The 21532-nt window shown below is 44.3% G+C and overlaps 1 pseudogene; it reads left to right on the top strand.

Moving 5' to 3' along the window:
* Positions 1–8656: 8656 nt before the first annotated feature.
* LOC115526912 lies at positions 8657–20722 on the top strand (annotated as a pseudogene).
* Positions 20723–21532: the final 810 nt, after the last annotated feature.

Below are 21532 nucleotides of genomic sequence, written 5' to 3'. Positions count from 1 at the left end.
TCATGGTTTCAGGTCTTACATTCAAGTCTTTAATCTATTTGAGTTAATGTTTGTGTGTGGTATAAGATAGGGATCCAGTTTCATTTTTTTATGTGTGGCTATTCAGTTTTCACAACGTCATTTACTTTTTTAAGTTTGTTTGTTTATTTTGGAGAGAAAGAGTGCGAGTAGGGGATGGGCAGAGAGAGAATCCCAAGCAGGCTCCACACTGTCAGCACAGAGCTCAGTCTCACAAACCATGAGGCCACGACCTGAGCCAAAACCAAGACTCAGGTGCTTAACTGACTGAGCCACCCAGGCGCCCTCCCACATTTATTAAAGAGACTCAGTCAGTTGAGCATCCAACTCAGTCAGTTGAGCGTCCAACTTCTGCGGTGGTCATGATCTCACAGTTTGTGAGTTCGAGCCCTGTGTCAGCTTTGTGCTGACAGCTCGGAGCCTGGAGCCTACTTCAGATCTGTGTCTCCCCCTCTCTCTACCCCTCCCCTGCTCATGTTCTGTGTCTCTCTGTCTCTCAATATAAATAAATGTTAAAAAAAATTTTTAAAAAAGAGACTGTTCATTCCATTGTATATTCTTGGTTCCTTTGGTGTAACTTAGCTGGCCAGATATGCATGGGTTTATTTCTGGGCCCTCTATTCTGTTCCACTGATCTATGTGTCCTCTTTTAATGCTAATACATACTGCTATATGAGTATGGCATTGACTGATATAGCTTTGTAATATAGTTTGAGTGTAGGGAGGCGATGCCTCCAGCTTCATTCCTCTTTCTCAAGATTGCTTTGCTATTCAGGGTCTTTTGTGATTCCAGACAAATGTTAGGATTATTTGTTCTGTGGGAAAATGCCATTGGAGTTTTGATAGCGATTCCATGGAATCTGTAGATTTCTCTGGGTAGAAAGAACATTTTAACAATATTCTTCCAACCCAAGAGCATGGAATAAATTTTCACTTATCTACCTTGAATTTCTTTCATCAGTGTCTTTCGTGGTAGTATGTAATTGTTATTCTGAACCCATGTGTACATAAATTGAGATAAAAATAAGTGACTAATTGGATATTCTAATGTAATTATTCACTGTGTCCTTGAGAACCAGGTTTCCCTGTGTGGAAGGGGAAATATAGATGTAACAGAAAAGGTTTAAGTAAGAACCTTGAAGTCCTCAATTGGAATTGGATGGAGAAGCATGAGTATTTTATCATATATGCTATTTTTAGGTTTTCTCACCAAAAGACCTTTCTATGAGCAACCCAGCAGTGAGGAGGATCCCTAACATCCCAGCCGTGGTCTTCCTATTATTTCCATTAAAAGAAACCAGGGCTTCTGGAGAAATGGCTGATTCTAGTCTTGGGCAGGAAATAATACAAGATGGAGCTGGAACATCTGGATAGCAAGGAACCAGATAGCAGGAAACACTCATCCTAAGGGGGTCGTGTAGGAAGGACTTAAGAGTTAACCTGAAGAAGTTCCTGCTGGCCAAAGATGGGACAGTTTGAACATCAGTAATGATAATAACTGCAATGTACTGAAATCCATCAAATATGTTTAAATCCTTAACTTCCTCACGGTATTCTTAAAAACTAATTTATCGAGGTGCATGGGTGGTTCGGTTGGTCCAACTCTTAGTTTTGGTTCAGGTCACGATCTCACAGTTGTGAGCTAGAGCCCTGTGTCAGGCTCATGCTGAATGTGCAGCCTGCTTAAGATTCTCTCTCCCTCTCTCTCTGCCCAACGCCCTCCCCCCCATTCATGCACACATCGTGTCTCTCTCTCTCTCTCAAAATAAATAAATAAACATTTGAAAAATAAAAATAAAAACTAATTTATCATCTTTGGAGGATGACAGTGTAGCAGTTCATTATCTTGAATATGGGCAAATAAATGAAAAGAATCAGCTATCCTGCCTTTCCTCTATGAACTGTTTGGGTGACCAAATAGTAAATGAAGGGAGGTGTCCTTATAAAATCAACCCAGCTCCTAAATGAAAAAGAAATGATGGAATTAGAATTTCGCCATTTTTCACAATGAATTAATGAATGTAAGCCTTGAAAAGTTGAATATCCTCTCTGCCAACATCTTGGAAAAAGAGACAAGCAGACATTATGTGCTCCCCAATAAAAGAGCACATCAACACCTAGAGTATCATCAAAAATCTCGATCCTGAGTCTGATCAAGCCTCTGGATCTAGTGGTCAATTTGTAGGAGCTCTAGGGACCAGGGGATGTGCTGAACTTTACTGAGAAGGCCATCTGCAACATCCGGGCTGGAAAACCCTACAGGGGAAATGGCTCACTTGCTTCCCCAGATACATTGTAATGAAAAGAGAGATGGAGAAGGAACCTGCAGATTAAAATTTTTAAAAGACATGAGCAAGGCTAACCTCTAGCATCTAGAGAGGCACCTGAATGATAAAAACTGTAAAGAACTGGGGTGCCTGGGTGGCTCAGTTGGTTAAGCCTCCGACTTAGGCTCAGGTCATGATCTCACGGTCCATGAGTTCGAGCTCCGCGTCAGGCTCTGTGCTGACACGTCGGGCTCTGTACTGACAGCTCAGAGCCTGGAGCCTGTTTCAGATTCTGTGTCTCCCTCTCTCTCTGTCCCTCCCCTGTTCATGCTCTGTCTTTCTCTGTCTCAAAAATAAATAAACGTTAAAAAATTTTTAAAAAAAACTGTAAAGAACCTCAAGGGGAGTAACAACTATAAAGTCAGGGCACTGGGTGGGTACTTTTGGAAGGAGGCAAGTGGGTGAGATTGGGATGGGACTTAGGGCCGGTAATATGGAGAGGCTGGAAAAGTACTATTTCTTGGTGATGGCAAGGTTGTTCATTTCATCATAATTTCCTAAGCTTCACATTTGCTTTGTGTCGTTTCCTGTATATTGGACATTGGATTCAAACTAAGAACTAATAACCGCCTACAGAGGCGGAGAAGAGAGGAAGGCTCTGGGGGCCTCCACTCATGGCTGGGTTGGGAATGTCTCGGGACTCACTGCAGGGGGCGCTACAGGCACCTGGGACCCAGGCCGGGACTGCAGTCTCCGGTGCGGTCAGAAAACTCAGAAGCGGAGCGAGGGAGGAAGAGTGGGGCCAGCTCTCGGGGAGCGCAGCCGGGAGGCCGGCGGGGAGCCGGGGTTGGGAGCGCAGGCCGGGAGAACCAGCCCGGCAGGCAGCAGGCGGTCCACCCCGCGCAGCTGCCCGCGCCACCGATCCTTTGGTGGCCCAACTTTTTTCTCCCCAGAAACCTTTGGGGATTTCCCCAGTGTGGCGCTTGGGGGCCCCACACCCACACCTTCCAGGCGGGGAGGGCGGAGGCCACCGGGGAGGATGGAGGCCGGGGCTGGTGGTGCGGGGACGGAGGGGGGCGGGATGGGGGCTGATGACCCCCGCCCCGGGGGAAGAAGCGGGAGAGGTGGCTGGGCCCGGCTTCCCCTGTCGGACGCCCAGACTGCACGCCCTCCCGATAACTCCCCCGAGCAGGGGACACCCGCCACCTCGGGCCCAGCGCCGCCCCAGGGTGCTGGCAAGGCTCCAGGACAGGACCGAAAAGGACAGAGGACAGGCGCGGGACCTGAGGCCTTGCTCCGCACCCTCCAGCCCCCGCCAGCTTCCTCTCCAGGCAGCCCCCCGGGGGAGGGGGAGGGGCGGTGAGGCCCTTCCGGGGCCTCCGATGGCACCACGGGGACGCGAGCTAAGCGGGGCTTCTGGTCCCGCCGCGCGCTCTCCACCGGCCAGCCTACGTAGAGCCGCGCCCGGGGACAGGCGCTGGACTCGGAGCCCACCAGCGACAACTCCCACCCTCGCCGCCGCTGCTCCTTGACAGGTTTGAGCTGGGTTTGGGGACAGAAGGCAGCCCAGCTCGGCCGGTCTCCAAGGAGGTTGCACCTCGGGATGGGCCAATGGGAGGGGGAACACCAGTAGCCCTGAGCAGGGAAGTGCCCGAGAAACAGAACCAACCAGACCCGGTGCCCAGGGTTGTCCCCACCCTACCCTGGTCATCCTTCAACCCCGCATCCTTCCCTCCTTCTTCCGCTTGAACCTCTGTCCTCAACTCTCTTCTGTGCCCTTCCTCAAAGGACATCACTCACTCCCAGGACCGCACCTTCCAGAGCTCTCCCCCACCGTCACTGCCCCAGACTGCCAGATCCCCCTTCGACTCCTCAATCTGCTTTCTACTGGGCGTGGGGCGCTGTTCTAAGAGCTGGGAGAGGCTCTGGGCGAGACAGACTCGGTCCCTTCTCTGTGGTGGCCTCCAATCAGTGCTGGGGACAACAGAAACTGGCGCGTATACTTCTGTGTCAGCTAGCAACAAGGACCTTGAAAACAAGTTAACCAGGCGAGGGATGGGAAGAGGTGTCTTAGGTGGAGAAGGCCTCTGCTAAGGGACAGGGATACCCGAGATTTTTCGTTGCTTATCCTTTTCTACCTGGTGAATGTTGGCCTATGTACATCTCTTAACCTTCCAAATTTCTCTTCTTCTTTAAAGAGAAAGTATTTCAAAATAAGCAACAATAAATAAGGCTGTGGGGGTCATCTGTACATAAAATAGGATATAATTTATGAAAAAAAAAAAAAAAAGGCCAGAAGAGATCCCAAATGGGTACCTCAGAGAAGAGAAACCAGATTAGAAGAGTGAGTCAGTGAGACTCCAGCTCTATCACTGTTTTGGTTTTTTCACTTTAAAAATTAAGTTTAGGGGCGCCTGGGTGGCTCAGTCAGTTAAGTGCCAGACTTTGACTCAGGTCATGGTTTGTGTTCTTGAATTTGAGCCCTGCATCAGGCTCTGAGATAACAGAGCAGAGTTTACTTCAGATTCTCTGTCTTCCTATTTTTCTGCCCTTCCCCTGCTCATGCCAGCACTCGCTCTCTCTTTCTCAAAAATAAATAAACCTTAAAAAAATTTTTTTTAATTTCAAAATACAGTAAGCATATGTATTCAGTAGGGAAACCTGAAGAAGAAAAGAAAGGCAGTTATCCTGGAGAGGAATCCCGGAGGAGTGTGGGCATCTTTAGGACTCGCAGGTGCTTCTGAAGAAACGATGTGGGCAGAACCTTCCTAGTGAGTGGCAGCTTCAGTGGTTGAGAGTCAGGTGTTGGTAATGCCTCTGAAGTAGGGACAGAGGGGCTTGTCGATGGAGCAGGGGAGCCATAGCAGAACATCGGAGTCATGGGAATAGCAGGACTGCAGGCAGGGGACCAGTGTACATGTGCTCCTGAGGGCTGGTCACCATTGCTGAGATGTGTCCTGACTTCCAGCATCTCCATCTCTAAGGGACCTGAGAGGGTGGTGGTTCTTTGCAGCCTGAGAGGACCTAAGGAGAATCGCCCTGCAGGTGAAGCAAGGGCTTCTGGGGAGCAGAGTGTGAGCACACTGACGCCCAAAGCAAATATGGTTTTGTCGCAGTATGGGTCACTTGTAGCTGAGAGGTAAAAAATGTTTGAGAGGTAATGAGAGCAAACTGTGTGGATCCTTGAATGCCAAGGTGATGTGTTCAGATTTCGGAAAGGCTGGACAGCCATGGCCAGTTGTTAGGTTAGGGCAGAGGCAGTTTCAGAGCTAGGCTGCAGATTGATGCATCTGGAAGCCAGGGAAGGTGATTGCCTAAGGGCCAGCCTAGAGACTTGTTTGCCACCAGCATGAGAGTTCTACAGAGACATGAAAAAGACCTGAATGAGGTTCTGGGGATGGGAAAGCAAGGGTCAGTGTGACAGATGCTGTGGAGGTCAGCATCATAGGAACTGATATGGGTCAGGCTTGGTTAATCGTGTGGAGAAGCCCACTGAGACAACTAGTAAGAGGAAAAGAAATTTTCTGTAAGAGCAGAAATGAAGCAGAGCCAGGCTTCATGAGAACAATGTTGGGATCTGAGAATCATTAGGATCAAAAGAGGCAACTCTTTGCATGTGTGTGTGAGGGGGGGAGTCTACGTATCTCCTTCCTGTGACTCTGCCCTATGCTCCATGGTTCCAGGTTTCTGCTCCCTGCGACTTCATCTTGCAGTGATCCAGCATTGCCATGACCAATTCTGACCCCTCATCTCTGTGGCTTGGAAGCTCCCAGGCTCCACACTTTTGAACACAGGTTAGGGTCTTGACATTGGAATACTTGGCCAGCATCGAGCCACATGTGCATTGGGTCATGTGTCTACTCTTAGCTGAGATCACCCAGGGCTCCCCTTCCTGAGCTTTGGCAAAGCACATTAGGTCAGAAGTTGAATGACATGTCTCATAGAGATGCCAGAGAGAAGCAATCAAAGACAACAGCAGGGACAGTCAATTCTTACTAGAAAATGTTGCTGTATTTCACTGGAAGGGAAGCATGAGGAGGACCATTTGATGAAGTTCAACACCAGATCATAATTTAAAAAGAATCTATACCAGATATTATTGTCATGGGAAAATGTTAAAATTCCTTTAAAACTAGAAATATAGAAAGGATTGTCACAATTACCACTTCTATCAATGTTATATTGGTGATGCTAGCCAATGCAGTAAGAGAAGAAAAAATGTATCTAAAAAATGTATAAAAAAACAGTGAAATCAAACTTGCATTACACAGGTGATATTGTCTAACAGAAAACCAAAAATAATCTATAGACAAATTATTGTAGTAAGAGATTATATGAAAAAAATTTAATTACATTTCTATATACCAACAGCAGTTAGAAAACAATCTTAAGGGGCACCTAGGTGGCTCAGTTGGTTAAGCACCGGACTCTTGATTTGGGCTCAGGTCATGATCCAAGGATCGTGCAATCCAGCCCCGTGTGGGGCTCTGCACTGATAGCATGGAGCCTGCTTGGGATTCTCTGTCTCCTTCTCTCTCTGCCCCTCCCCCAGTTGCATGCTCTCTCTCACTCTCTCAAATAAATAAACATTAAAAGAACGAGGTCCGTTTTCCCCAAATTGACTATAGAGTCAATGTAATTCTTTTTTTTTTTTTTAATTTTTTTTTCAACGTTTATTTATTTTTGGGACAGAGAGAGACAGAGCATGAACGGGGGAGGGGCAGAGAGGGAGGGAGACACAGAATCAGAAACAGGCTCCAGGCTCTGAGCCATCAGCCCAGAGCCTGACGCGGGGCTCGAACTCCCGGACCGCGAGATCGTGACCTGGCTGAAGTTGGACGCTTAACCGACTGCGCCACCCAGGCGCCCCAGTTGACTATAGAGTCAATGTAATTCTAAGTAGAATTCCAAAAGTGTCTTTTTTGAGGAACTTGAAAAGTGGATTCTGAAATGTATCTGGAAATGCAAAAGCCTAAGAAGAGTCAAGTAGCCAAGACATAGGAAGAAGGTGAATGAAGGATCTGCTTTACCAGGTATCAACATTTATTATAAAGTTACTATAACTACAACAGTGTGGTGTGGGCAGAAGAATAATGGAACAGATAGCCCAGAAACACCTCAGAAGAGCATGAAACCTTTACATAGGACAAAGGTGATGTTGAAGACTATATTAGTTTCCTGTCACTGCTGCAACCATTTGCCACACATTTAGTGGCTTAAAGCAATACAAATTCATTGTCAGTTCTGGAGGCCAGAATTCTAAATATGTCCACAAGGCTGTGTTCCTTTTGGAGGCTCTAGGGCAGAATGTGTTGTTATGCCTTTTCTAGCTTCTAGAGGCTACCACATTGCAACCCCATGGCTCATGCTCCTTTCCTGTTTCTTCAAAGTGCATCATCAATGTCTACTAATTCTACTCCTCACTCTTATGAGGACCCTTCTGACTACATCAGGCTCACCGACACAATCCAAGATAACCTCCCCTTCTCAAGATCCTTAGTCATAGCTGCCTATTTCCTTCTGCCATATAAAATAACATTTGCAAGTTCCAAGGACTAGAAAGTGGACATCTCTGAGGAACCATTATTCAGCTTATCACAAAGACTGACAGAGAAGGGTCAGAACTGGTGCTGGGATAATTGGTTGTTCACATGGGAAAAATGAAATTGATATTTTTAACATAAAATCAATTCCAAATAGATCATGCACTTACATGTGAAAAGGAAAGTTCAATATTTTTAAAATACGGAAGAATGTCTTTATCAACTTAGGTAGAGAAGGATTTATGGACATACCTCATCATAGGGTGTGCCTTGTTTTATTGCACTTTGCAGAAATTGAGTTTTTTTTTTTTTGCAACTTGAAACGTTGTGGCACCCCTGCATCCAGCAAGTCTATTGGAACCATTTTCCCAACAGCATTTTCTTACTTTGTGTCTGTGTCACATTTTAGTAATTCTCACCATATTTCACATTTTTTCATTATTATATTATGATCTGTGATCAGTGATCTTTGATGTTATAATCATTTGGGGGTGCCACAACTGTGTCCATCTAAGGCAGCAAGTTTAAATCATAGATGTGTGTTTTCTGACTGCTCTACTAGCTATTCCACCCCCTCCCTCTGCCCCAGGTTCCTATTCCTTGAGACACAGCAATATTGAAATTAGGCCATTAGGGGCAGCTGGGTGGCTCTGTTGGTTGAGCATCCAACTCTTGATTTTGGCTCAGGTCATGATCCCAGGGTTGTTCGATTGAGCCCTGCATCAGGCTCCACATGGGGCCTGCTTAAGATTCTCTCTCTCTCTCTCTCTCTCTCAAAAAAAAAAATGAGAAAAACAAAAATAAATTATCCCAATTAATAACTCTACTATGGCCTCTAAGTGTCCAAGTGAAAGGAAGAGTCACCGTCTCTCACTTTAAATCCAAAGCTAGAAATGATTCAGCTTAGCAAGGAAGGCATGTCGAAAGCTGAGATAGGCTGAAAGCTAGGCCTCTTGCACCAAATAGTTAGCCAGGTTGTGAATAAAAAGGGAAAATTTGCGAAGGAAATTGGAAGTGCTACTGCAGTGAATACATAAAAGATAAGAAAGCCAAACGGCCTTATTTCTGCCATGGAGAAAGTTTTAGTGGTCCAGGTAGAAGATCAAACCAGTCACAACATTCCCCTAAGCCAAAGCCTAATCCAGAGCAAGGCCCCAACTCACCTCAATTCTGTGAGGACTGAGAAAGGTGAAGAAGCTGCAGAAGGAAAGTTGGAAGCCAGCAGAGGTTGGTTCATGATGTTTAAGGAAAGAGGCCATCTGCATAGCATAAAAGTGCAAAGTGAAGCAGCCAGTACTGATGCACGAGCTGGAGCAAGTTCTCCAGACGATCTAGGTAAGATAATAAAGACGGCTACACTCAACAACAGGTTTTCCTGTAGAGGAAACAGCCTTATATTGGAAGAAGATGCCTTCTAGGACTTTCAGAGCTAGGGAGAAGTCAATGCCTGGCTTCAAATCTTCAAAGAACAGGCTGACTCTTTTCATAGACATTAATGCAGCTGCTGACTTTGAGTTGAAGCCAATGCTCATTTGCCTTTTTGAAAACCCTAGGGCGCTTAAGAAGTATGTTAAATCTACTCTGTTTGTGCTCTGTAAATGAAAGAACAAAGCCTGGTGACAGCACATCTGTTTACAAGAGGCTTTCCTGAATGTTTTAAGCCCACTGTTGAGACCTATTGCTCAGAAAAAGGGATTGCTTAAAAAATATTACTGCTCACTGACAATGCACCAGGTCACCCAAGGGCTCTGATGATGTATGCTGAGATTAATGTTTTCGTGCCTGCTAACACAGCATCCATTCTGCAGCCCATGGACAAAGGAGTAATTTCAACTTTCAGGTCTTATTATTTAAGAAACGTATTTTGTAAGGCTGTAGCTGCCATCCATAGTGACTCCTCCAATAGATCTGGGCAAAGTAAATTGAAAACCTTCTGGAAAGGAGTCACCATTTCAGATGCCATTAAAAATATTCGTGATTCGAGGGGATTCTGGGAAGATGGCGGCGTAGGAGGACGCTGGGCTCACCGCGCGTCCTGCTGATCACTTAGATTCCACCTACACCTGCCTAAATAACCCAGAAAACCGCCAGAGGATTAGCAGAACAGAGTCACCGGACCCAAGTGCAGACGAGAGGCCCACGGAAGAGGGTAGGAAGGGCGGCGAGGCGGTGCGCGCTCCACGGACTGGCGGGAGGGAGCCGGGGCGGAGGGGCGGCTCGCCGGCCAAGCAGAGCCCCCGAGTCCGGCTTGCAAAAGCGGAGGGGCCTGACGGACTGTGTTCAGACAGCAAGCGCGACTTAGCGTCTGGGAGGTCATAAGTTAACAGCTCTGCTCAGAAAGCGGGAAGGCTGGAGGACAAAGGGAGGGTGAGCTGCGGAGCCCCCGGACGACAGAGCTCAGTTTGGCCGGGAACAAAGGCGCTAGCCAGCGCCATCTCCCCCGCCCATCCCCCAGCCAAAATCCCAAAGGGAACCGGCTCCGGCCAGGGAAATTGCTCGCTCCGCGCGAACACCCAGCTCTGTGCTTCTGCGGAGCCAAACCTCCGGCAGCGATTTGACTCCCTCCGGCTGCCACAGGGCCCCTCCTGAAGTGGATCACCTAAGGAGAAGCGAGCTAAGCCTGCCCCCCCTCCCGCCGTGCACCTTGCCTTCCCACCCCAGCTAATACGCCAGATCCCCAGCATCACAAGCCTGGCAGTGTGCAAGTAGCCCAGACGGGCCACGCCACCCCACAGTGAATCCCGCCCCTAGGAGAGGGGAAGAGAAGGCACACACCAGTCTGACTGTGGCCCCAGCGGTGGGCTGGGGGCAGACATCAGGTCGGACTGCGGCCCGCCCACCAACTCCAGTTATACACCACAGCACAGGGGAAGTGCCCTGCAGGCCCTCACCACACCAGGGACTATCCAAAATGACCAAGCGGAAGAATTCCCCTCAGAAGAATCTCCAGGAAATAACAACAGCTAATGAGCTGATCAAAAAGGATTTAAATAATATAACAGAAAGTGAATTTAGAATAATAGTCATAAAATTAATCGCTGGGCTGGAAAACAGCATACAGGACAGCAGAGAATCTCTTGCTACAGACATCAGGGGACTAAGGAACAGTCACGAGGAGCTGAAAAACGCTTTAAAGGAAATGGAAAACAAAATGCAAACCACCACGGCTCGGATGGAAGAGGCAGAGGAGAGAATAGGTGAACTAGAAGATAAAGTTATGGAAAAAGAGGAAGCTGAGAAAAAGAGAGATAAAAAAATCCAGGAGTATGAGGGGAAAATTAGAGAACTAAGTGATACACTAAAAAAATAATATACGCATAATTGGTATCCCAGAGGAGGAAGAGAGAGGGAAAGGTGCTGAAGGGGTACTTGAAGAAATAATAGCTGAGAACTTCCCTGAACTGGGGAAGGAAAAAGGCATTGAAATCCAAGAGGCACAGAGAACTCCCTTCAGACGTAACTTGAATCGATCTTCTGCACGACATATCATAGTGAAACTGGCAAAATACAAGGATAAAGAAAATTCTGAAAGCAGCAAGGGGTAAACGTGCCCTCACATATAAAGGGAGACCTATAAGACTCGTGACTGATCTCTCTTTTGAAACTTGGCAGGCCAGAAAGAATTGGCACGAGATTTTCAGGGTGCTAGATAGCAAAAATATGCAGCCCAGAATCCTTTATCCAGCAAGTCTGTCATTTAGAATAGAAGGAGAGATAAAGGTCTTCCCAAACAAACAAAAACTGAAGGAATTTGTCACCACTAAACCAGCCCTACAAGAGATCCTAAGGGGGACCCTGTGAGACAAAGTACCAGAGACATCACTACAAGCATAAAACATACAGACATCACAATGACTCTAAACCCGTATCTTTCTATAATAACACTGAATGTAAACGGATTAAATGCGCCAACCAAAAGACATAGGGTATCAGAATGGATAAAAAAACAAGACCCATCTATTTGCTGTCTACAAGAGACTCATTTTAGACCTGAGGACACCTTTAGATTCAGAGTGAGGGGATGGAGAACTATTTATCATGCTACTGGAAGCCAGAAGAAAGCTGGAGTAGCCATACTTATATCAGACAAACTAGACTTTAAATTAAAGGCTGTAACAAGAGATGAAGAAGGACATTATATAATAGTTACAGGGTCTATCCATCAGGAAGAGCTAACAATTATAAATGTCTATGCGCCGAATACCGGAGCCCCCAAATATATAAAACAATTACTCATAAACAGAAGCAACCTTATTGATAAGAATGTGGTAATTGCAGGGGACTTTAACACCCCACTTACAGAAATGGATAGATCATCTAGACACACAGTCAATAAAGAAACAAGGGCCCTGAATGAGACACTGGATCAGATGGACTTGACAGATATATTTAGAACTCTGCATCCCAAAGCAACAGAATATACTTTCTTCTCGAGTGCACATGGAACATTCTCCAAGATAGATCATATACTGGGTCACAAAACAGCCCTTCATAAGTTTACAAGAATTGAAATTATACCATGCATACTTTCAGACCACAATGCTATGAAGCTTGAAATCAACCACAGGAAAAAGTCTGGAAAACCTCCAAAAGCATGGAGGTTAAAGAACACCCTACTAACGAATGAGTGGGTCAACCAGGCAATTAGAGAAGAAATCAAAAATATATGGAAACAAACGAAAATGAAAACAACAATCCAAATGCTTTGGGACGCAGCGAAGGCAGTCCTGAGAGGAAAATACATTGCAATCCAGGCCTATCTCAAGAAACAAGAAAAATCCCAAATACAAAATCTAACAGCACACCTAAAGGAAATAGAAGCAGAACAGCAAAGGCAGCCTAAACCCAGCAGAAGAAGAGAAATAATAAAGATCAGAGCAGAAATAAACAATATAGAATCTAAAAAAACTGTAGAGCAGATCAACGAAACCAAGAGTTGGTTTTTTGAAAAAATAAACAAAATTGACAAACCTCTAGCCAGGCTTCTCAAAAAGAAAAGGGAGATGACCCAAATAGATAAAATCATGAATGAAAATGGAATTATTACAACCAATCCCTCAGAGATACAAACAATTATCAGGGAATACTATGAAAAATTATATGCCAACAAATTGGACAACCTGGAAGAAATGGACAAATTCCTAAACACCCACACTCTTCCAAAACTCAATCAGGAGGAAATAGAAAGCTTGAACAGACCCATAACCAGCGAAGAAATTGAATCGGTTATCAAAAATCTCCCAACAAATAAGAGTCCAGGACCAGATGGCTTCCCAGGGGAGTTCTACCAGACGTTTAAAGCAGAGATAATACCTATCCTTCTCAAGCTATTCCAAGAAATAGAAAGGGAAGGAAAACTTCCAGACTCATTCTATGAAGCCAGTATTACTTTGATTCCTAACCAGACAGAGACCCAGTAAAAAAAGAGAACTACAGGCCAATATCCCTGATGAATATGGATGCAAAAATGCTCAATAAGATACTAGCAAATCGAATTCAACAGCATATAAAAAGAATTATTCACCATGATCAAGTGGGATTCATTCCTGGGATGCAGGGCTGGTTCAACATTCGCAAATCAATCAACGTGATACATCACATTAACAAAAAAAAAGAGAAGAACCATATGATCCTGTCAATCGATGCAGAAAAGGCCTTTGACAAAATCCAGCACCCTTTCTTAATAAAAACCCTTGAGAAAGTCGGGATAGAAGGAACATACTTAAAGATCATAAAAGCCATTTATGAAAAGCCCACAGCTAACATCATCCTCAACGGGGAAAAAACTGAGAGCTTTTTCCCTGAGATCAGGAACACGACAGGGATGCCCACTCTCACCGTTGTTGTTTAACATAGTGCTGGAAGTTCTAGCATCAGCAATCAGACAACAAAAGGAAATCAAAGGCATCAAAATTGGCAAAGATGAAGTCAAGCTTTCGCTTTTTTGCAGATGACATGATATTTATACATGGAAAATCCGATAGACTCCACCAAAAGTCTGCTAGAACTGATACATGAATTCAGCAAAGTTGCAGGATACAAAATCAATTGTCCAGAATCAGTTGCATTCTTATACACTAACAATGAAGCAACAGAAAGACAAATAAAGAACTGATCCCATTACAATTGCACCAAGAAGCATAAAATACCTAGGAATAAATCTAACCAAAGATGTAAAGGATCTGTATAGCCTGAAAACTATAGAAAGCTTATGAAGGCAATTGAAGAAGATTTAAAGAATGGAAAGACATTCCCTGCTCATGGATTGGAAAAAGAAATATTGTCAAAATGTCAATACTACCCAAGCTATCTACACATTCAATGCAATCCCAATCAAAATTGCACCAGCATTCTTCTCGAATTAGAACAAGCAATCCTAAAATTCATATGGAACCACAAAAGGCCCCGATATAGCCAAAGGAATTTTGAAGAAGAAGACCAAAGCAGGAGGCATCACAATCCCAGACTTCAGCCTCTACTACAAAGCTGTCATCATCAAGACAGCATGGTATTGGCACAAAAACAGACACACAGACCAATGGAATAGAATAGAAACCCCAGAACTAGACCCACAAACATATGGCCAACTCATCTTTGGACAAAGCAGGAAAGAACATCCAATGGAAAAAAGACAGCCTCTTTAACAAATGGTGCTGGGAGAACTGGACAGCAACATGCAGAAGGTTGAAACTAGACCACTTTCTCACACCATTTACAAAAATAAACTCAAAATGGATAAGGACCTAATGTGAGACAGGAAACCATCAGAACCTTAGAGGAGAAAGCAGGAAAAGACCTCTCTGACCTCAGCCGTAGCAATCTCTTACTTGACAACATCCCCAAAGGCAAGGGAATTAAAGCAAAAGTGAATTACTGGGGACCTTATGAAGATAAAAGCTTCTGCACAGCAAAGGAAACAACCAACAAAACTAAAGGCAACCAACGGAATGGGAAAAGATATTTGCAAATGACATATCGGACAAAGGGCTAGTATCTAAAATCTATAAAGAGCTCACCAAACTCCACACCCGAAAAACAAATAACCCAGTGAAGAAATGGGCAGAAAACATGAATAGACACTTCTCTAAAGAAGACATCCAGATGGCCAACAGGCACATGAAAAGATGTTCAGCGTCGCTCCTTATCAGGGAAATACAAATCAAAAACCACACTCAGGTATCACCTCACGCCAGTCAGAGTGGCCAAAATGACAAATCAGGAGACTATAGATGCTGGAGAAGGACTGTGGAGAAACGGGAACCCTCTTGCACTGTTGGTGGGAATGCAATTTGTGCAGCCGCTCTGGAAAGCAGTGTGGAGGTCCTCAGAAAATTAAAAATAGACCTACCCTATGACCCAGCCAATAGCACTGCTAGGAATTTATCCAAGGGATACAGGAGTACTGATGCATAGGTGGCACTTGTACCCCATGTTCATAGCAGCACTCTCAACCATAGCCAAATTATGGAAAGAGCCTAAATGTCCATCAACTGATGACTGGATAAGAAATTGTGGTTTATCCACAATGGAATACTACCGTGGCAATGAGAAAAAATGAAATATGGCCTTTTGTAGCAACGTGGATGGACTGGAGAGTGTGATGCTAGATGAATAAGCCATACAGAGAAAGACAGATACCATATGGTTTCACTCTTATGTGGATCCTGAGAAACTTAACAGGAACCCATGGGGGAGGGGAGGAAAAAAAAAAAAAAAAAAAAAAAAAGGACGTTAGAGTGGGAGAGAGCCAAAGCATAAGAGACTGTTAAAAACTGAGAACAAACTGAGGGTTGATGGGGGTGGGAGGGAGGGGCGGGTGGGTGATGGGTATTGAGGAGGGCACCTTTTGGGATGAGCACTGGGTGTTGTATGGAAACCAATTTGTCAATAAACTTCATATAAAAAAAAAAAAAAATAAAGCCAAGGGTTGCTGAGAAAAAAAAAAAAAAAAAAATATTCGTGATTCATGGGAAACTGTCGAAATATCAACATTCACGGGACTTGGAAGACATGTATTCCAGCCCTCATGGTCAAGACTTCTGTGGAGGAAGTAACTGCAGAGGTGGTGGAAATAGCAAGAGAACTGGAATCAGAAGTGGAGCCTGAAGATGGGACTGAATGGTTGCAACCTCATGACGGAACTCCAACAAATATGGAGTCGCTCCTCATGGATGAGCAGAGCAGGTGGTTTCTTGAGATGGAATCTACTCCTGGGGAAGTTGCTGTGAGGATTGTTGAAATGATGATAAAAGATTTAGAATATTCCATAAACTTAGTTGATAAAGCAGCAGCAAGTTCTGGGAGAACTGACTCCAATTTTGAAAAGAGTCAGACTGCGGGTAAAATGCTATCAAACAGGCATCACCTGCTACAGAGAAATTGTGAAAGGAAGAGTCAATAAATGCAACAAATTTTACTGTTGTCTTATTTTAAGAAATTGCCACAGTCGCCCAGCCTTCAGCAACCAGCACCCTGGTCAGTCAGCAGCCATCAACATGGAGACAGGACCCTTTACCAGCAAAAAATTATGATATGCTGAAAGCAAGTCTAAAGTATTAATTAAGGGGTGTACATTTTTAAGATTTAATGCTATTGCGCACTTAAGAGACTATGGTATAGTATAAATATATATTTTACATACATTGGGAACCCAAAAACTTCATTTGACCCACTTTATTGTGGTGGTCTAGAACTGAACTCTCAATATCTCCAAAGTATGCCTGTATTAATATAAAATAGTTCTAATCATAATAAATGCAACTACATTAAAATTAAGAACTTCTATCAGAAAACACTGTAAAGAAAGTGAAAAGTCCAGCCCCAAACTGGGAGTATGTATGTGTATGTATATATATATATATATATATATATATATATATATATATGGCATAGAGCTTATTTAAGAAAAAAATTTTTAAATAAAACCAGAGATTTTTTTTAGAAAGATGAAGAAATGACATTTTATATCCACAAAATTAGAAAAACATTTAAAATCAGATAATTCGAAGTGTTGGGGAAAACATGGGACAATGGGGGCAACTTTAACTGCAGGTGGGAAGTATAAATTGGTACAACCATGTTGGAAAACATTCAAACGCATTTGGAAAACCACTCTGGAAAATTCAGTATTTTGTAAAACCCAGTATGTGCACATCCCATGATCAGGAGAGTCCACTCCTAGGGATACACCGTAGAGAAACTCTTGCACAGGTGAACAAGGAGATATTTGCAAGATGGACCACAATAGCATTCTTTGAGAAAAAAAAAAATACTGAGAACAAGCCTTATTTCCATGGATGTGCGAAAGCACAAGTGTGAAAACTCCATGTAATAGAATATTACCCAGCTGTGGGAATGGACCTACACTTATCTGCAGCAATAAAGATGAATCCTAGAAGCAAACAATGAGTGAAAAAAAGAAAGCCTCAGAAGACAACAAAAACACTGTAAGACACTATTTTTATTAACCTCCATGACAAGCAAAACTGAGCAACCTGTTGTTTAGAGATGGACTCATACTAGGTGACAGTTTTTTAAAGCATGAGAATGTAACAGTAGTTCTCTCTAAGGGAGCAGTTCACTTAAGAAGGAGCATGCTACCCCAAAGCAGGGCTCGTGTTCTACTTTGGGATAGCTTTACAAGTATTCATTTTATTATCATAACGTACATATACATTATATATTCTTAAAGTCCTGGTTCATTAAAATTAAGTGCTTATGTTAAGCTAAAGACATCACTGATAGGAAAGCCAGCAACTGAGAGAATAGATTCACCATGCATTTGTCTGACACAAGAGCACCGACGGATCACCAAGAAGAGGACAAACAACTCAATTAGAAAATGGGTGAAGGACCAGAGGCACTTCATAAAGAGGGTATCCAGATGGCTGATAAGCACATGAAAAAGTGTTCAACCTCATCACTCATGGGGAAAATGCAAATTAAAACCTCAGTGAGTTACCACTACCTACCCGACTGGGCAGCTAACATTTAAAGACTGACAGTATTAAGTTCTGACAAGGATAGTATAGCATCCAGAAATAGTCTTTAATAGACTGGGGCAGGAAGGGATGCCTGGGAGGCTCAGTTGGTTAAGCATCCGACTCTTGACTTCAGCTCAGGTCGTGATCTCACGATTCGTGGGATCGAGCCCAACATAGGGCTCTGTGCTCACAGCGTGGAGTCTGCTTGTGATTCTCTCTCTTCCTCTCTCTCTGCCCCTCCCACACTCGTTCTCTCTTCTCTCTCTCTCTCTCTCAAAATAAACATTTTTTTTTAAATAGAGGGAGCATAAATTGGTTTACCCAGTTCAGAAAGCTGTTGGACATTATCTACTGAAGTTAAACCAATGCCCAGCCTTATGATACGACAATTTCACTCCTAGATATTTGCCCAAGAGAACTGAATGCATTATTTCCATAAAAGACATGCATGAGAATATCCATTACAGTTTTATTCATAATAGCCCCAGACTGGAAACAACATACACGTTCATTAACAAGGTAAATAAATTGCGGCACGTTCATACAATAAAAAAGAAATTACTGATACAACAACGTGGATGACTCTCTGACATTATGTTGAGCAAAAGAAGTGAAACACATACATGCTGTGTAATTCCATACATATGAAGTTCAAGACCAAGTTAATTAATCTGTGAAGATGGAAGTCAGAATAACGGTTACCTCGTGGTGCTGACGGAAGTGCACAAGGGAACCTTCCGGGACAATGGAAATGTTCTCTAGATTTGATCTGAGTGGTAGTTACATGGTGTATACATAGGTAAGCAATTAAGATTTGTGTATTGTGTATAGGTGATATCTTTTTTAAAAAAAGTCCTCTAGTACTGCCTTCCAACCAGGTTTCTCCTCTCTGCATGCTCTGTGTAAGAATCCTGGAACCCTTGACATTTTGCCTGAGGAAAACTGCAGTCACAGTGAGCAAGCACAGCAAAGAAACCCAGTATCAGTGGGGGCACAAAATGGCTTGCAAAATAAATAAGAAACCAGAGGACACCATTGAGAGGAATGTATTTCACTGATGAAATGGAGATAGGTAGAACAGGAGAGCTGACTGCCTCCTGAATTCACTTGTTTATTCGACCAAAGACTTCTTCAACTTTTGCCACGTGCACACATCGTACAGTTCTCCGCTAAGAATCAGGCCACCTTATTCACCCCTCAGCAACAGAGCTGGCTTGACCTTCCTTCCCCTTCATGGTGACTCTGCTCCCTCTGTGCCTGCCTCTACTCCCTCGCCTTTTCACCCCCCTCTGTGTGCACCTTGTATATCTCATGAGTTTAGCTTACTTGAATTCAGCCTTGGCCGATGAATCTATGCATCTTCCCCAGCTCAGGCTCTTCCTAATTAGTGTCTGTCTTAGCTATAGCTGTGTAACAAAGTACACCAGAATTTAGTAGCTTCAAACCGTAGTCATTTTTGTCAGCCCTGGTGCTGGGGGTCAGGGATTTGAGCAGGACTCAGTGTGTGTGGCTTCTCCTGCACATGGTGTCATCTGGGTGGCTCAGCTGGGGCTTCCCCCGTCTTAACAAGGCTGACTCATTAGGAATTACTTGAACACATCAGCTCCTTGCCCACTGAGCTCTTTCAAAACTTGCAGATAATGCCTGCAGATAATCCCTAACCCAAACATAAACAAATGTCAGATGTCCTCTGTGTTTCTAAACAACCATGCGTAAGGAAACACACGGGGGCGCCTGGGTGGCTCAGTAGGTTGGGCGCCTGACTTCAGCCCAGGTCATGATCTTGCATTTTGTGGGTTCGAACCCCACATGGGGCTATGTGCTGATAGCTCAGAGCCTGGAGCCTGCCTCGGATTCTGTGTCTCCCTCTCTCTCTGCCCCTCCCCTGCTTGCATTCTGTCTCTCTGTCTCCCCAAAATAAAGTTAAAAAAAATTTAAGGAAACACACAGAGATAGTGTCCATTCTATGATTAAGAGACTAAAATATTTTCTTTCCTTTTTGTTTTTTAAATTTTTTAATGTTTATTTTTGAGAGAGAGAGAACACGTGCTAGAGGGACAGAGAGAGAGGGAGACAAGGATCCTAAGGGGCTCAGTGGGTTAAGAGTCAATGTCGGCTCAGGTCATGATCTTGCAGTTCAAGTTTGAGCCCCGTGTCAGGCTCTCTACTGTCAGCACAGAGCCCCCTTAGGATCCTCAATCTCCCTCTCTGTCTGCCCCTCCCCCCTACACCTGTGCTCATTTCTCTCTCAAAACAAACACTTTTAAAATTAAAAAAAAGGAGAAGAAATTTTATCTTGGGTAAACCCATACTGAATGATTAAGTCACTCCCTTCCCTTGAAGGGAGTATTCCCCACTTTACCCAGCTTCTTCCTCAATTTCTCTTCAGATAAGATCTTCATAAAATCAAGGCATCAGTACAAATGGAGGTGGAGCAAAACCGAAATAAATGTCAAAGCTGCACAGATAAAATACATCCATCAGCCTTCTGATTCAGCAGATTATTTCAGGAGACACCCACGGAGCTCAGACAGGAAGTTCCTGTGCCCTGCACGGCTGGCAGACTCAGGGAGCACCTGCTGTCACAGGGACAGGCTTGGAGAACTGGGTCACAGCCCTGAGTTTAGCCCTTCCCTTCTAACTGTGAGCCTGGCCTTCTCTAGGCCAGAGTCCCCACACCATCGGCGTGACCGTGAATGAGGCGGGGCACATACAGCCCGCGGCACTGAACATAGCACCTCATAGGTGTTCAGTAAACGTTGGCTTCTACCGGGACACCTGCAGCAGCCCCACCCTCCAGACAGCTGCCCGCGTCTGCCCACTTTACCAAACCAGGATAAAGTGGAACCAGGCCGTGGGCTGTCCGCACTCGGCACTGCCTTTTGCAAAGGAGTGGTTCATTTTCCTATAGCACGAGGCTGTACATGCCTGTGGCTCCCCCACCGCCACCCGCAATACGTACATCACCATCAAGTCATTTTACCAGGTAGATTCGATTAAAACAACGCCGCATTACTTTGATGGGCAGAAGAGATGTGTATGCCACATCATAAATGACTTGTTAACATCTAGGCAAGGCGCAAAAAAACCTTTTTTTTCTTTTCTTCTTCTTTTTTTTTTTAATGTAAGCTCTATGCCCACCGTGGAGCTTGAACTCACAACCCCGAGATCAAGAGTTTCATGCTCTACTCTAAGCCAACCAGGCCCCCCCTCGCCTCCTTTTTTCTCTAACTTCACATTGCCTTGAAAATTAGTTAAAAGATAGCTTGTGCACATTTCATACACCCTTCCAGCACGGACCTGGAGCCCCAGAACTGAAACAACAGCTTCTTCTGGAAGTATCTAAAAATTGAAACCTGTGCCAGGCACACCCTAGAGGCTCAATAAACATTAGCAGTTTATCCTAAAAATTATCCTCCAAAATGCACCCTAGGTTTGGAAAGGAAGATGAATGAGGTAGTAGTTGGAAAAAGAACAGGTACTTTAAATAGATGGGCTTCCTTTACTCTGGTCTCTCATGTATGTGATTTTGCTATGTCACTTACTCCTAAAACCCTAAAAATAAATGTCGTATTTAATATTAGGCCACCGAAGCTATTTCGGGACGGACACGCTAGATTGTGCAGTCACTCACGCTTACCAGTTCAGAAACTGTTCAGTGATCCAAAGGTCAAAGGCAGGATGTGGTTGGACAGGGGTCTGGCATGTACAGAGGGAACGT

This window comes from Lynx canadensis, chromosome D2, assembly GCF_007474595.2.
Source record: "Lynx canadensis isolate LIC74 chromosome D2, mLynCan4.pri.v2, whole genome shotgun sequence".
NCBI classification, from domain to species: Eukaryota; Metazoa; Chordata; class Mammalia; order Carnivora; family Felidae; genus Lynx; species Lynx canadensis.
The sequence above is the reverse complement of the archived record's forward strand: the minus strand, read 5'-3'. Positions and strand labels throughout refer to the sequence as shown.